Source organism: Vicia villosa, linkage group LG6, assembly GCF_029867415.1.
Source record: "Vicia villosa cultivar HV-30 ecotype Madison, WI linkage group LG6, Vvil1.0, whole genome shotgun sequence".
Lineage (NCBI taxonomy): Eukaryota > Viridiplantae > Streptophyta > Magnoliopsida > Fabales > Fabaceae > Vicia > Vicia villosa.
In genome coordinates, this window is record NC_081185.1 from 54,816,031 (window position 1) to 54,831,904 (window position 15,874).

The window sequence follows — 15,874 nt, forward strand, 5'->3', positions numbered from 1 at the left end:
AAAGAAGGATTTGTACAATTATTTTGATAGTAAAATGCGTGCTACTATTAAAGATGGTGACGTTGCCGCTGCTATAAATTATCTAAATGTGGAGTCATCTACTGATGCCACGTTATATGGTAAATATGTCGTAGGCATGGATGGACGAATGAAGTCTCTTTTTTGGGCTGATGGAAGCAGTAGATCTGACTATTTTTGTTTTGGCGATGTGGTTGCGTTCGACACGACTTACAAGAAGAACAAATACAACTACCCATTGGTTATATTTTCAGGGTGTAACCACCACTCTTAGACAGTTATTTTTGGTGCTGCATTGGTGTCAGATGAAACGACAGAGATGTTTAAGTGGTTGTTGGAGTGTTTTTTAGAGTGCATGGAAAATAAATACCCAGAAACAGTTGTAACAGATGGAGATGGGGCGATGAGGGAATCTATAAAACAGGTGTTTCCGGATGCGACACATCGTTTATGCGCTTGACATTTGAACAAGAATGCGTGTGAGAATGTAAAGAACTCATAATTTTTGAAAGATTTTCAAAAAGCCATGTACTCTAATTTTACAAAGGATCAATTTGAAGAGTTTTGGTCAAAGATAATTAAAGAAAACGGACTTGAAGGAAATCCTTGGGTTGCAAAAACGTACGAGAACAGGTCACTATGGGCAACTGCATATCTACGTGTGAAGTTTTTTGGGCGTATAAGAACTACGTCTCAATGTGAAGCCGTCAATGCAATCATCAAGAGTTATGTCAGGAAGAAAGGCTGCATTTTTGAATTTATGCACAATTTTGATCAGGCTATGAGATCTTATAGAAACAATGAATTGATTGCCGATTTTAAATCAAAGTTTTCAGAACCTGTGATGACTACTCAACTGGGTGCCCTTGAGAGCCATGCTGCGAAAGTTTATACTACGAAGATTTTCAAGGAAGTCAGAGATGAAATAATGAAGGCTAGATCATTGAATGTTAAGGAAAAGTTAATTCGTAATGGATTTAAAACTTATCGATTTACAAAATATTGTTGTGATAACTATGACGTAGAGGTTGTGTATGATGGTGAAACACTTCAATGTGAGTGTAAGTTATGGGATTCCATGTTCTCGTATTTTGGTGTCATGAAGGATGAACATGTTAGTCTCATTCCCACCGGTTTAATTTTGTCGAGATGGACGAAGGATGCAAAAATTCATTACTTGAACGTGAATTGTAATGGTTCTGATGATTCTAATATGATTGAGCAAGCTCAGTTTGGTGCATATTGTTCTGCATTTACTGCTTTTTGCAAAGAAGCTTCAAAAAGGAAGGTGTTTACGGGGAAATAATAGGTGACATTCTGAAGTTACAAAAAAAGTATTGTAGTACGGACGATCCTATTTTGGCATCGAACTCAGCCGTAGGTGATCCAAATATTGTGAATAGCAAAGGTGCTCCAAAGAAAAAAAAAGAATGACATAAAAGCTATTAGGAGATGTTCTAAATGCAACAGTAGAACTCATAATGCAAGGAGTTGTTCGGTAATTTCAAAAGTTATATTCTATTCGCTTGAGTCAATCTGTTGCTCTTTTGATAAACATAGTAGTTTCTATTGTATAATTTGCAGGTTGCGGAAAACGTGCCATCTGAACAAAATGTTGGTATGAAGTCGTGGCCAGTAACTGATTCATTCCGCCAAGTTGTGAAGGTATTATGTTTTTTTCAATACAAGCTCTGATATGTTGTATTAATTATAACGTGTTATTATCTGTATCAAAAGAATAATTTGTTTGTTAAAACATAACAAGAATGGAAAAAGAGGTCGCATTGGTGAAAGTAGTGTGCAAAATAAATGTACAGAACCACCAAACTCTCGTGGCGCTAATGTGACAGCGACTTCTCGCGCGGAAGTTGGAAGCACAAGCATACCCATGCCTGCAATGTATGGATTGCAACCCGTGTTGCCAGTGGTACAACCGGTGTTGCATCTAATGCACGTACAACCGTTAATCCCACTATATCCAATGACAGTTGCGGAAAATTCGGGTTCATGTTTCGGTAGGCTACAACGACCGATGAATAATGGTGGTACTTGAACGAGCAAAAAAATAGTTGTAATTTGACCAGGCATGAAATTGGAGGTGATTTTTAGTGGTATGACAAGGTTTAGGTTAGAATACATGCATCTATATAGGTTTTTTGTGTCCTAACATAATAGTTTGTAAGTTCAGTGGAGTCAAATCAACACTGATACAGTTTAATAGTTCTACTGTCAGTCACCTAATTTTATGAGTGCAGTAGTGGTTATATTACCATCATGCATTAATATTTTTTTTCACTTAGAGTTAATGCCATTGAATGAGATTTAGGTTAGGTGTAACTATACCTATATATTTTTCCAATATATATAGTAGTAGTACCACCAAGAGAGGAAAAAATAATATAAGGAAAAAAAATCTTGTTTTAAAAGTGAATTGTTAGGTGTTCTTGCTCTTGAGAAATGTTCGGTGGTGAATCCCACTCAGTGACTTCAATTGATACGTAATTATGTTTATCATTTGCTTACATATAATTTCATTGTTTGCTTTGTAATTTTAATAGTTGCATGTTTATCTTTTTGAAGGATGGATGAATGGGCTGAGTATTTAGGTAATTACGTTTACGATGAGGTTGAACAGAATGTCGATCTCAGTGACATTGAAAGTGACGAAGGTGAAGAAGAGATGGATGAAAATTTCGGTGATCCCTTGGTCGAAGAAAATGGCATTTCATTCAATTATCGTGTCACTGCTGCTTGTTGTCATACCCCAAAATTTGCCCTCCTCATTTCATTTTCAATGACTCAAGGTTCAAGGGTTTATTCAAACAACATTCTCATAATCGAGGGTCTCCAAAACTAGGGTTTGCATTCTATCAAAGGAGTTTGAATCTCTAAAGGCCTCAAATAGATTTCAAGGTGTCTCATATGTCTCAAAGCATCTCCATGTCAAAAGTCCAGCTTCAATTCCAAGGATTGCTCACTCAATGGCTCAGATGACCCATATCGACTAGTTTGACTTAAAAGTCAACTATAATCAAAATACAGTCAAACTTCAAGATTTTTGGTCAACATCAAGTATTTGAGGTTATACCCATCATTTAATCAAAGGTTGATCATGATCCATTAATAAGAACTCAGAAAAGAACAAATTCAAAAAAGGTTCAAATTAGGGTTTTTTATAGGAGAAAGTCAACTCAACTTTGACTGGCCATAACTTACACATGGAGTATCAGAAATTTCTCACTCAAATCCTGTTTTGAAGGAAATTGAATCCTCTACAACTTTGTCTCTCACAAGCCAAGGCCAGAAATGCTTCATTTGAGAGATATGGTACAAAAGATTATAGGTCCTTTTCAAAGGTCAACCAAAAGCAGTTTTTTGTCAAAGGACATATCATCAAGATAAAATCTCCAAATGAAAAATATGTTCCAAAGTGGCTTGTAGAGGACATCTTGAGGTTTCCAAAAAGTCAAATAACTCTTCCATATCTAAAAAATTGAAGGAGATATGCCTTGTCAAATTTGGTCGATTTTGGATGGAAAATGTGAAGCAAATAAGGGTTAAACTTGGAATTTTTCCAAATGGGCCTATTCTTTTATGATCCAAACTTGCTTATAAGGGTACTAAGAGTCTCCAAATCCAAGGCCACGCCCATTTGAATTATATTTTATTTTTATTGAATTTTCTTATTCATTAAAAATGCACTTCTCCTTGTGCTTCTAAGTGAGCCTTCATACGAATTTTCCAGAAATCAAAGAATTCTCCACAAAATAATGGAGGCTTGTTGTTGCTACCGCCGTCTCTAATAACTAGATTTTGATTTGCGGAAGCCATCTGGATCTTTTTGGAGCAGGTTACCTATAATCTGCTCTAATACCAACTGAATTTGATAAAAAAAAAAGTATTCTTTTGTTTAATTAGAATTTCACCCGCTTCTTCATTCATGCTCCGTACCATGTATTTTCAAATGAATATAAATTAAGGAATCCTTATGGCTCTAGAGCTTGTGGTAGCTCTTTTAAGAATTATTTCTGTTCTTCTTGAAATGTTGTATTGGCACCCATCCAATTAAATCTGACATCCTCCATTATGTATAATTTTATCAAAATATCTTTATAGTTATTTGAATTTTTGAAAAAACTTAGTGGTTTTTCAAATATATGGATTAATATAGATGGTTTTTAAAAAATTCTTGGTTTCTAGATTTTTGAGATTTCTCAAATTTTTGGAATATTTATTGAATTATTTACAAAATAGATATAAAAGTGTACGCATATTTTAAAATATAAATTCAATAAAATTATCATTAAAAGGAAATTTGTTAATGTATGAATTTGAACTTGATAATTAAAAATGGACTTATAATTATATAGGAAAATACGTGAATTGGACTAACTAATAACAATACAACCAAAAAACTCTTTTACCTTTGTTGAAAGATGGGACTTATCTCGATTTTATAGACAAGGTGACGAAGGGAGTCATGAAAATTAGTCGCATTTCTCCTCAAGGAAATTTTCGTTGAGAGAAAAATTGTACTTGACATAAATTCGGTCCTCAGCAACAATATTTTTTATTTTTAAAACCAGAAAGTGTGTGCCACTATACCTCATAGTTGTTGGTAATATCAAAGATGAAAAGTATGAATTTCAAACTAAGGGGACAATTTTTTTTTGTTAATATAATTTGTTATAAATTTTTACTTGTATTTTTTTAGACCGAAGCTATATACACATGTTAATACAAAATCTTTATACACATCTCTAAACGAACAAGAAAATTTTATTTTATATATACAAAATTATGTTGTTTACAAAATTTGTAACATAGTCTAGTATGCTCATATTCAAAATGGTACACCAAGACAACTTATATAAAAATTTGATAACAATACTAGAATGACAAAACCGAATACATATTTGTAACAAAAAACCTATACACATCTGTTACAACTACCGGGAGAAACCAATGTTGTAGAAGACCATAAAATGACAGGAAGGAAACCCGCCCAACATGAATAAATGTCACTTATATCTTCCTGTGGTAATGGGGTTGGGTCATTACTCACCTATTATTTAAAAAAAAATAATCAAATTTGAATAACCCTACGAAACCACGACATGAACCTTGTAAGATAAACCTTTTACTAGTTAGCGAAAACAACAATAACTTAACAACTGACAAAAATAAATTATGTGCACATGGAAAAGTGAATGCCATAGACCACGAATCTCTAATGCTTTCAAAGACTATATCTCACCCATATTTCACAACATAATATGGACACACATATTTGTTGGGTCACTACTATAAATAATATATTAAATAACAAAGTTTTACCTCAACCAATTAAAAATCGAGGTCAAATGACCCGGAACTTGCAATTTTAGTTTCTTTTATAAATATTAAATTTCATCCCTCAAGTTTTTTAAAATATACATAAAAAGTAGTGTAGATTGCGCTTTGAATTCAAACTCTTGCCATTTTGTGCTTTAATTAGAACCAAAATTGCGCCTTTATTTATTAAATCATCTTTTCAGTCAGTTTTCTTGAAAATTTACACGAAAAGTTGATTAATAACAAAGTTGATTAATATTTTATGTCAGTTGTTTTTCAACATCGTAATTTTAAGTCTCATTCAGTTTTCATTATTTCGTAAACTTTTTGCACCCTGGCAAATGAAAAAAAACAACATTCTTCATCATCAACACATTATAAACCGAAACACCATTTAAAATAAAAGGATGATCATACAACCTTTCACAATAACTGGGCTATGGTTGAAGTTTAAACCAAGTACTTCTATAGTTCCAAAGATAACAATCTTTTACTAGCATCTAGAGCGTACTTTTAGGTTATTGAGGGGATTTTGCATATTTCAGATAACTTTTAGGTTATTGTACATTTATTATGTTTCTGATTTGATTGTTTAGCATTTTATTTTACATCCACTTTGTAGATGTAATATGTTATGAAACCATGTATTGTACATATTTTGGATGTCATATAAACACTATGATTATACTTAGTACCAGATATGATGTTTTGAATAGTATTATTCTAAATGAATATCATTAGAGCATTAAAATCTTTTAAAAGTATCTTTATCTTATTTTTTTAATAAAAGAAATTTTATTAACTCCCAAAAACAAGTACAAATAGGGCGATCAAACGGTTCGAGCCAACCACCAATTAATAAAAAAGAAGACTTATGGCATTATGAGCTTGTTAATGTGTTTTCTTAGATGAGGCCTCATCCATATTCTATAAACTTTACTATCAATAATTTTAGTACCAACTAACTGCCTATTTGAGCTTTTACCGAAACTGCACTCATTACAAAACTTCAACACCCCATAAATTGTTTCAGCAAAAGCATACTTTAGAATAGAATCTTCCCACCCTTTAACCTTGCTCTGGTCAATCATCCAAGCCAAATCCTCAAACCAACTACCAGGTTTGTGATTCACACATAGGCATTCTAGAACACACTCCCACATGTTTTCCAAACCTGGGCACAAATATTATTTTCAAATATTATTTTCCTGCAACACACACAAATATTATTTTCAACAAGCCCAAACCTATAGAGCCTCTCTTTTGTTACATGCCTATTATGGAAAACTAACGACGTCATGAATAGTGCACAAGGCCTAGCCGCATTACCATACATGATTTTCTTCTTTGTGACGATTTGATACTTCTCTTTAACCTCAATATACATTACACCTGTTTTGGATTTCTCCTTGTGCATAATTTTCCCCCAACTCTCGTTGAGTTTAGTACCATCCTTCTGTTTTAGAATTGCCTTGAGGATCCAAGAGCATGACACTGTCACAAGCACCTCCATAATATTCATACCTATAATGTAGTAAGAATGAATGCGTCTAACCCATTGTAACTTCAAGATACAAGCCTTATTCCAGTATGCTAAGGATATGACATTTATACCCCCTTACTTCCTCGGTGAACAAACACGCTTCTAAGAAATATGGGTTTTCCTCGAGATCTTATCAGTTCCAAACCAAAGAAAGGAACGACAGATGGTTTCAACATCCTTTATAATTTTCTTTGGAAGGGGCATACAATATAACCATTATTTTGCAATGGCAAATAAAACAGTTTTAATCAACTGCATCCTACCCGCAAAACTCAGTGGAGTTTGTAAACATGAATTGTGTTTTTAGATATAAAAATAAGATCTATTAAAGTAAAACTTAAATTTTCATACTAAAAAATGGTGAGACTTAAATCTAATAAAATTTGAAAAAAAATTGAAAATTAAAGTGACATTTGTGTAGATAATATGATATGAATAAAATAATATAAAAATAATCAAATTTTTTTCCAGTATTCTAAGGAGTTTATTTATATGGACACTTTTTTAGCTAAGATTGTATAAAGGCATTTTGTTCAATTTTATGATATAGAATTAAAATATGTAATGATAAAACATTTTTGAAATTTTTTTAATAATAAAATAATAATAATAATTAATATTCTTAGTGTAGACATTTAAAAAAATGAATTAACATTTTAATATATTAAAATAAGAGCTATTAATGTTAGAATTAAATATTTCCCACAAAAATAAGAATTAAAATTTAATGGAAAAGTCTTTTCAAAAGGGGATAATATACAATAAAATTAATTATACAATAATTAAAAATTATTATTCTTTAATATTTTAAAGAGATATTTCTACTGGGACTCTTTTTAAAGTAAGATTTTATATTGATGGTTTGCTCATTTTTATTATAAAAAAATCATAGAAGGTAATGGAAAGACCTTTTGAAAAGTTACAATATTTTATTATAAAGAAGGAAGGGAGTATATATATACATATAGATGGATAGATAGATAAAGATATATACACTAGTTGATCTGACCGAAAAATAAAGGGTGAAATTCTACAAAATGACTTTTTCGTTTCGACCACCTCTCTCTTTTCTGTATTTTTAGCAATTTTTATGGTTTTTCTTTTCAGCAGGTAATGAAATAATGTTAGCTTTTAATTTTTAGACTTCCATGGGATGCGAGATGCTGTTGTTTCGAAAGCTAAGAAAGAGTTATTGTAAATTAGAACCATCAAAATAATAAATAAATACCTCTCCCTTTTCTATTATACATTGCTTGTAGAAAAATGCTTTAATGAAAAAACAAATTATTTACTTTTATTTTTATTATATTTTCAATTATTTATCATTCATTTTTTATAATTTTGTTCATTTACACTTTCCTGTACTATTTATAAAAAATAATCTTGTAGAATTATTTATAGTATTTTTTTCCACACAATAATTGTTATTCTTTTAGATATTTTTGAAAGAGTCAAATAATATTTTAATAAAAAAATGATAGGAATACTATTTAGGTTTTTGAAAGAATTTATATTAATCAAGTGATGAATTGACGATGGATATTTAGTTTTTAAATATCCATATATAGTCGAGATGTAAGATGGAAATTGATAAACAAAAATCTATTCTTTGCTTAATTAGAATTTCACCCGCTTCTTCTTAATTAAATGTTGTGGATCCCATCCAATTAAATCTGACATCCTCCATTATGTATAATTTTATCAAAATATCTTTATAGTTATTTGAATTTTTTAAAAAACTTTGTTGTTTTTCGGATATATCGATTAATATAGATGGTTTTTACAAAACTCTTGGTTTCTAGATTTTTGAGATTTCTCTAATATTTGAAATATTTATTGAATTTTTTGAGAAAATAGATATAAAAGCGTGCGTATATTTTTAAATATTAATTCAATAAAATTATTATTGAAAAGGAAGTTGTTTATGTATGTATGAATTTGAAAATTATTTTTGAAAATGGACTTATAATTATATAAGACAATATATGATTTGGGCTAACTAATTACAATACAACCAAAAAACTCTTTTACCTCGGTTGAAAAATGGGACGTATCTCCATTTTATAGACAAGATAGCGAGGAGAGTCATGAAAATTAGTCAATTTTTTCCTTAGTTAAAGTTTCATTGAGATAAAAATTGTACTTGACATAGATTAGAGCCTCAGCAACTATATTTTTTAGTTTTAAAACCAGAAAGCGTGTGCCAGTATACCTCTTAGTTGTTGGTAATATCTAAGATGAAAAATAGGTATTTACCTTAGTTTGAATTTCAAACAGAGGGGAAAAGCATTTTTTGTTAATTTAATTTGTTATAAATTTTTACTTGTATTTTTTTAGACCAAAGCTATATACACATTTCAATACAAAATCTATTTACACATCTCTAAACGAACTAGAAAATTTTATTTTACATATACAAAATTATTTTGTTTATACAATTTGTAACATAGTCTAGTATGCTCATATTCAAAATGGTACACTAAGAGAACCTATATACATATTTGATAACAGAACTAAATGACAAAACTAAATACATATATGTAGCAAATAACCTATACACATTGGTTACAAATACCAGGAGAAACTAGTGTTGTTTAAGACCATAAAATGACAGGAAGGAACCGATCCAACATGAACAAATGTCATTTATATCTTCTTGTGGGAATGGTGTTGGGTCATTATCCACCTATAATTTGAAAAAAAAATTGCATTACCCTACAAAACCACGACATAAACCTTGTAACATAAAACTTTTACTAGTTAGAAAAAATAACAATAATTTAACAACTAATAAAAATAGATTACGTGCACATGGAAAGGTGAATGGCTTAGACCACGAATCACTAATGCTTTCAACGACTATATCTCACATATATTTCATAACATAATATGAACACACATATTTGTTGGGTCACTACTATAAATAATACATTTAATAACAAACTTTTACCTCAACGAATTTAAAACCGAGGTCAAATGACCTAGAACTTGCCATTTTTGATTCTTTTTATAAACTATAAATTTTATCCCCCGAGTTTTTCTAAAACAGACATAAAAAGTAGTTCAGAGATTGCGTTTTGATTTCTAACTCTTGCAATTTCATGCTTTAATTAGAACCAGAATTGTGCCTGTATTTTTTAAATCATCTTCTCAGTCGATTTTATTGAAAATCGACACGAATTATTGATTAATATTTTAGTTAGTTAAATTGGAAGCGACATTTATGTCAATTTTTTTCCCTCGGTTTTTTCTACCAACCTAGATATGAACTGTAAACATTACTTTATTCCAACATCGTAATTTTAAGTCTCATTCAGTTTTCATTATTTCTCAAAATATTTTGGCACCCTAGTGAATGAAAAAAACAACATTCTTCATCATCAACACATTATAAATTGAAACACCATTCAAAATAAAAGGATGATCGTACAACCTTGCAAAATAACTATGTTATGTGTCATACCCCAATTTTTGACCTAAGATACCACCTTATATCATCTTCATGTGCATCATTTGCATCATTAACAAACTACATAGCTTGTGTTTGCTACTTGTGCTCAGCAGGGTTTAATCAAGAAATCACTCATCAGTACAAGTAACAACCAATTAGGGTTTTGTTCTCCCTTCATCTCAAATGAACCATCTTCATAAACAATCAACATTTTGTCCTTAAATATTCATTTCAACAAGCTCAAAAGCTTTGAATCAACCAAATTAGGGTTTTGACTGAAGACATCATACCTCTGACTTTAGCTTAGGCTTTGACCAAATGGCTGGGGACATGACCTCAAGACTCCAAATACATCATCTTTCTCTAATTTATTGGCTCAAGACATCTCCCACACAAGGATTGATCAACAGTGAAATTTCAGGTCATCGGACTAGGGTTTTGAACCTATCAGGGACTGAAATCAGGGCCTGTCGCACGTTCGCGAAAAATGAACAGAGTCGCCACCAATATATTTATCCCATAAGGGAAAGGAATATCAGGAAACCTAACAAAGGGTAAGAACAAGGTCTTGCGACCAGAGAATCTAGGTACGGGAGTCGGTTACGCAAGGGGAAGGTACTAGCACCCCTCACGCCCATCGTACTCGATGGTATCCACCTATGTTTGTTTCTATCTAAAGGGTGTGTATCTATGTCTAAAATCTAAATGCGAATGAATGCATAATGTAGGGAAAAGAAAGAATTGTACTCGCACGGGCCCTACCCCGCTGCCTACGTATCCTTTTCAGGAATCAGAGTTATCGTAGCTCGGCTCAATATTTTCTGTTTGTTTTTGTGTTTTTTAGTTGGGCGGAGTTAACGCTCGCGCTCTTGCATAAGGGGACAGCCTAGGATGCAATGGAGCGGAGATAACGATGCCCTTAAGAAAGAAGAGAAGAGAGAGACTTTGAGTGTTTCGAGGAAATCCCTTAAGCAAGGGAAACTCGAGTTACTCTTTGGTTGGTGTTTTTTAGAAGTTGGGAACTTACGCCTGAATGGTACCCTTAAGCAAGGGAGATCCAAGCACTCGAACATTCCCTTAAGCAAGGGATGTTCAAGCTTCCATTCCCTTTTTAAGAATTTTCACTTTGATTATTAGTGTTTTAAGTATTTTCTTTGTATTTTTTATGGGGAATTTATTCAAGTATTTTTAGATGTTTTATGGTTGTAAAAGAAAAAGGATGAAAAAGCGGGGGACTAGCCTAATCTCTAAGCCTAGAGTTATTCTACTTCTAATAGAAATGAGGAAGAAAAGTTTTATTCAAGCATTTCACAATATAAGGAAAATATTCACACAAATAAAGGGAACAAAATCTAAACTATTTATGAAAATATTTACAAGCAATTTCATTTTTATTTCATGTGAGAAACTATTTTTGAGTTATCAAAGAAAACCATTATTTTGTTTATGGTTTATTAGCCAATTAACACTCAAAGAAAACAATTATTAAAAATCAATTAAAAGAAAATATTATTCTAAAATCTAATTGGATGAAAAATGTATTTGTTATTTTTATTTAAAAAGGAAGCAAACAATTGATTGCAAAAGAATTAAAAGAAGGCTATTTTTATTATTATTTTTATTATCAGCAGGGGGTACAGAAGTATTTAGCAAAATGAACTAAAATGATTTATAAAGCAAGAACTGGGCCTAATTACAGGGGTGGGGAAAGCAAAGGCGCTAGGCCCAAGTTCACCAGGCACGTGTACAATAGTGGAATGGGGGCGTAATTTCTGAAAAGGGGCAGGCCCAGCATGTACAAGGCCCAACACCAGTTCATCACTTCATCTCCTTTATTTCATTTATTGTGCAGCGTGTTATTATTATTATCATGTGGTTTTGGCTTCATGCAACGTTACAAAACAAGCATGGGAAAGGGAATCAATTGGTCAAATGGTTTTATAAATGAATATGGACAAAAGCAACGCATCATCCAATCAGAGCCACACACTTAATATCCTAATGATTGAAATAAGACAAAATAGCATCACAATAGCAACATCAACCAACACATGTAAGCCATGTGGAAAAGGAATAAAAGGAACCACTAGTCGCCGGAAACAAATTCCGGTCATCTTCTTCGTGCATCTCCGCCGGAGCTGAAACCCTAACCGCCTAGAAATCGACGGCGAGACCACAACCCCCCTCTAAATTTCGCACAGATTCCGGATCCGGTTTTAGTTTTCAACAATTCCTACTCTAAGAAACAAACCGATGGCAACTGCAAAGCCCTAACCAGAACAAACATCACCAATACCTACTCTAAACATCACGTTGCATTTACAATTGCTCATAACATTCAAGAACGTGATTCATCAGTGCAGACAATCGTAGAGAACAAATTTCAAGAATCAACATCACGCAAGATTTATGCAACACACGACTATTATCATTCTCTAATCATGCTGAGGAAGATCATGGAGATTTACCTGAATGTATCTTGAGCAACGAACGAGAACTTCACGAATCCGGATCCACACCTGAATATGCGTTGATGCGATCCACTTCAAGAAGCCGTAGTGTTTGGAGCTCTTTTGTATCCGAGTAGTGAAGATGATGATGAAGTCGTTACAGATTCACGGAGATGATGCAGAGAAAGTGAGCGATGATGCTGAAGGTTGCGTGAAGATTATGAAGCTATGGTAGTGGTTGAAGTTTGTTACATGGTTGTTAGAGGTGGTTATGGAACTTTGTTATAGTGGTGGAGTGTGATGAAGATAAGTTGCAGGTTGTTGTTGGTTGACGAAGATGATGGTTGTTATGGTGGTGATGAGGTGGTGTGTGGTGGTGGTTAGAGTTTGTTACGGTTGTTGGTGGTGGTGGAAGTTAGTTGGAGGAGATGGTTATGGTGGAGAGAAAAAGGAGAGAGTGAAGATGAGAATGGGGAAGAGAGAATGTGAAACTGAAAAAAATAAGAGTGTAGTGTGGATTCATGGAGGTTGTGACTGCTCCTATTTATATGGTTAGTGTGAGATGAATGGAGGTGATTTCTTGAATATGGGACTTGGAGCATAGGCTTGCAACGAGTTCTTTTAGTTTTTCTTGGTGTGGGACATGGCTTATGGTGTGGTTTTAAATGAATGAAGTGCTGCAACAAGTTCCTCTTCCTTTGCATGGATATGCATGGAGTTTTGGCAAGCAAACTGGCCCCATATACTCTCTTCATGCATAGATATCTCTTGCCATGGGTCACCAATGGACTTGTTCTTGGGCTCATTAAGAAGTGCACATGGAGTGGATGAGGTTTGATGTTGGGAGGATTGATAAACAAAGCCTATAACTCATTCAAAAGCTTCTGGCAAGATGATGAGATGCCCTTGAGTACTATCTGCGCACATGCCTCATGCTTTTGGCGAAAGTGCAGTCTTGGTGGTGGAGTGACTTTGCAGCTTTGTAATTTGCTCCACACATGTCCAAAATTAATGATACTGGGCTCAATAGATAGAGGACATGGCAAAGAAGAGAATGATACCAAGTTTGCATTCATGGCACTTTTGTAGAGCTCTAAAAATAGCTGGGGATTTGGCATGCCATGTGTTTGCTGAAATGCCAGGTCATGACCTGACTTGTGACTTGGATTATGACTTGGTTTAAATGAATTTTCAGAAACTTCACACCACTTTAACTCTTCATACAAGCTTCAAATGAAAAAGTGTCCAACTACAAAGTTGTTCTCCCCCATGAGAGGAACAACTTTGATGTTGGAATTTTCTTCAAAAAACGCCATTTGCCACGTGTAAACTAGGGCTGAAGTGGACTGCTCACCAAGATTCAAAATGCCAAAAAAATTTCTAAGTGTTGGAAATTTGTCTTTTTGCTATTCTGGCAACTTTTTTTTGTCGAACTCCCGATTTTATCCATTCTTCGACTTTTCTTGATTAATTTTCCACCAAAAGTCAATATTTGAATAATTCTTCTGATTTTGACCCAAAAGTCAACTATTCTGATTTTCCGACTATTGATGAAATTCCCAATTAAATCTCCTTCAGTCAAATCCAGTCAAACAAACACATCCTCCTAGTCAGTATGAGAATTTTTTCCACACATAGAAGCCATTCCTGATTGAATGTTGACCAGAAAGTCAACTGGTTGACTTTGGTCAAAGAAACCCTGATTTAAAGAACCGGATGATTTGCAAGCCAGTATCCTTCAACCAATGCCTTGACTTGAGACAGAGAGAAACCCCAATCCAGGAGGACTTCCTCAGTCTCCTTATTCTCTGATCAAAATTCTTTGCAACAGAGCTTTTTCTTGCTAGCCTTTGAATAGCACCAATGATATGAATGCATGAGTGTGAGTTATGACCTAAGTGATGTATGTACATGAATGCAAATCCTAAGCCAGTTAGAAGTTAAAGGGTAGGACAAATTTGGGGTATGACAGCTGCCCCTATTTAATCGTCTTAAACCTGAAGGTGAGATTGGCGTTAGCCTTTCGAACATTCGAGGTAGAAGAAGATTAAATATCAAAGTACCAGAAATTTGTCCTAAGGGGGGATGGTGTGAGTGTTATTCTTATTTTTGTTTTGATATCTGCTGGGGAAAGAGAATTTTTGTTTTTCTGATGGAAATATTTACAGCGGGTAATGGGTTTGAATGGTGGTAGCATGTAACATAGCCGAGGTGCCAATACGAGTTTCCAAAGAGAATGGTTATATGAGACAATGACTGAAAGGAAATAGATCTCGTGCGATCTACGACTCTACATCGGGAGAAGACCTCGTACGATCTTCAAGACTGAAAGGAAAAGATCTTGTGCGATCTATGACTCAACATCGACTCGACAACAGGAGAGGATGTCGTACGATCTTCAGGACAGAAAGGAAAAGATCTCGTGCGATCTACGACTCAACATCGACTCGACAACAGGAGAGGATCTCGTACGATCTTCAGGACAGAAAGGAAAAGATCCCGTGCGATCTACGACTCAACATCGGGAGAAGACCTCGTACGATCTTCAGGACTGAAAGGAAAAGATCTCGTGCGATCTATGACTCAACATCGGGAGAAGACCTCGTACGATCTTCAGGACAGAAAGGAAAAGATCTCGTGCGATCTACGACTCAACATCGGGAGAAGACCTCGTACGATCTTCAGGACTGAAAGGAAAAGATCTCGTGCGATCTATGACTCAACATCGAGGTTTGGAGAAGGAAATTGGTTCTGAAATGGTTTTCCAGGTTGGAAACTGGGCTTTGAAAGGGTTTGCCAGGTTGGGAATTGGGCTTTGAAAGGGTTTGCCAGGTTGAGAACTGGGCTTTGAAAGGGTTTGCCAGGTTGGGAACTGGGCTTTGAAAGGGTTTGCCAGGTTGGGAACTAGGCTTTGAAAGGGTTCGAAGGTCGGAAGGCAAAGGATTCACAACACGGGGGTTGGACCTGAAAAGTTTTCCCATACGGGGGAAGGGACCACGGAGACTAGTGACGACTAGACTCGATCAAAAGACATAATCACGAAGATGTTGATGCTTGCGAAGCATAAGAATTACATTA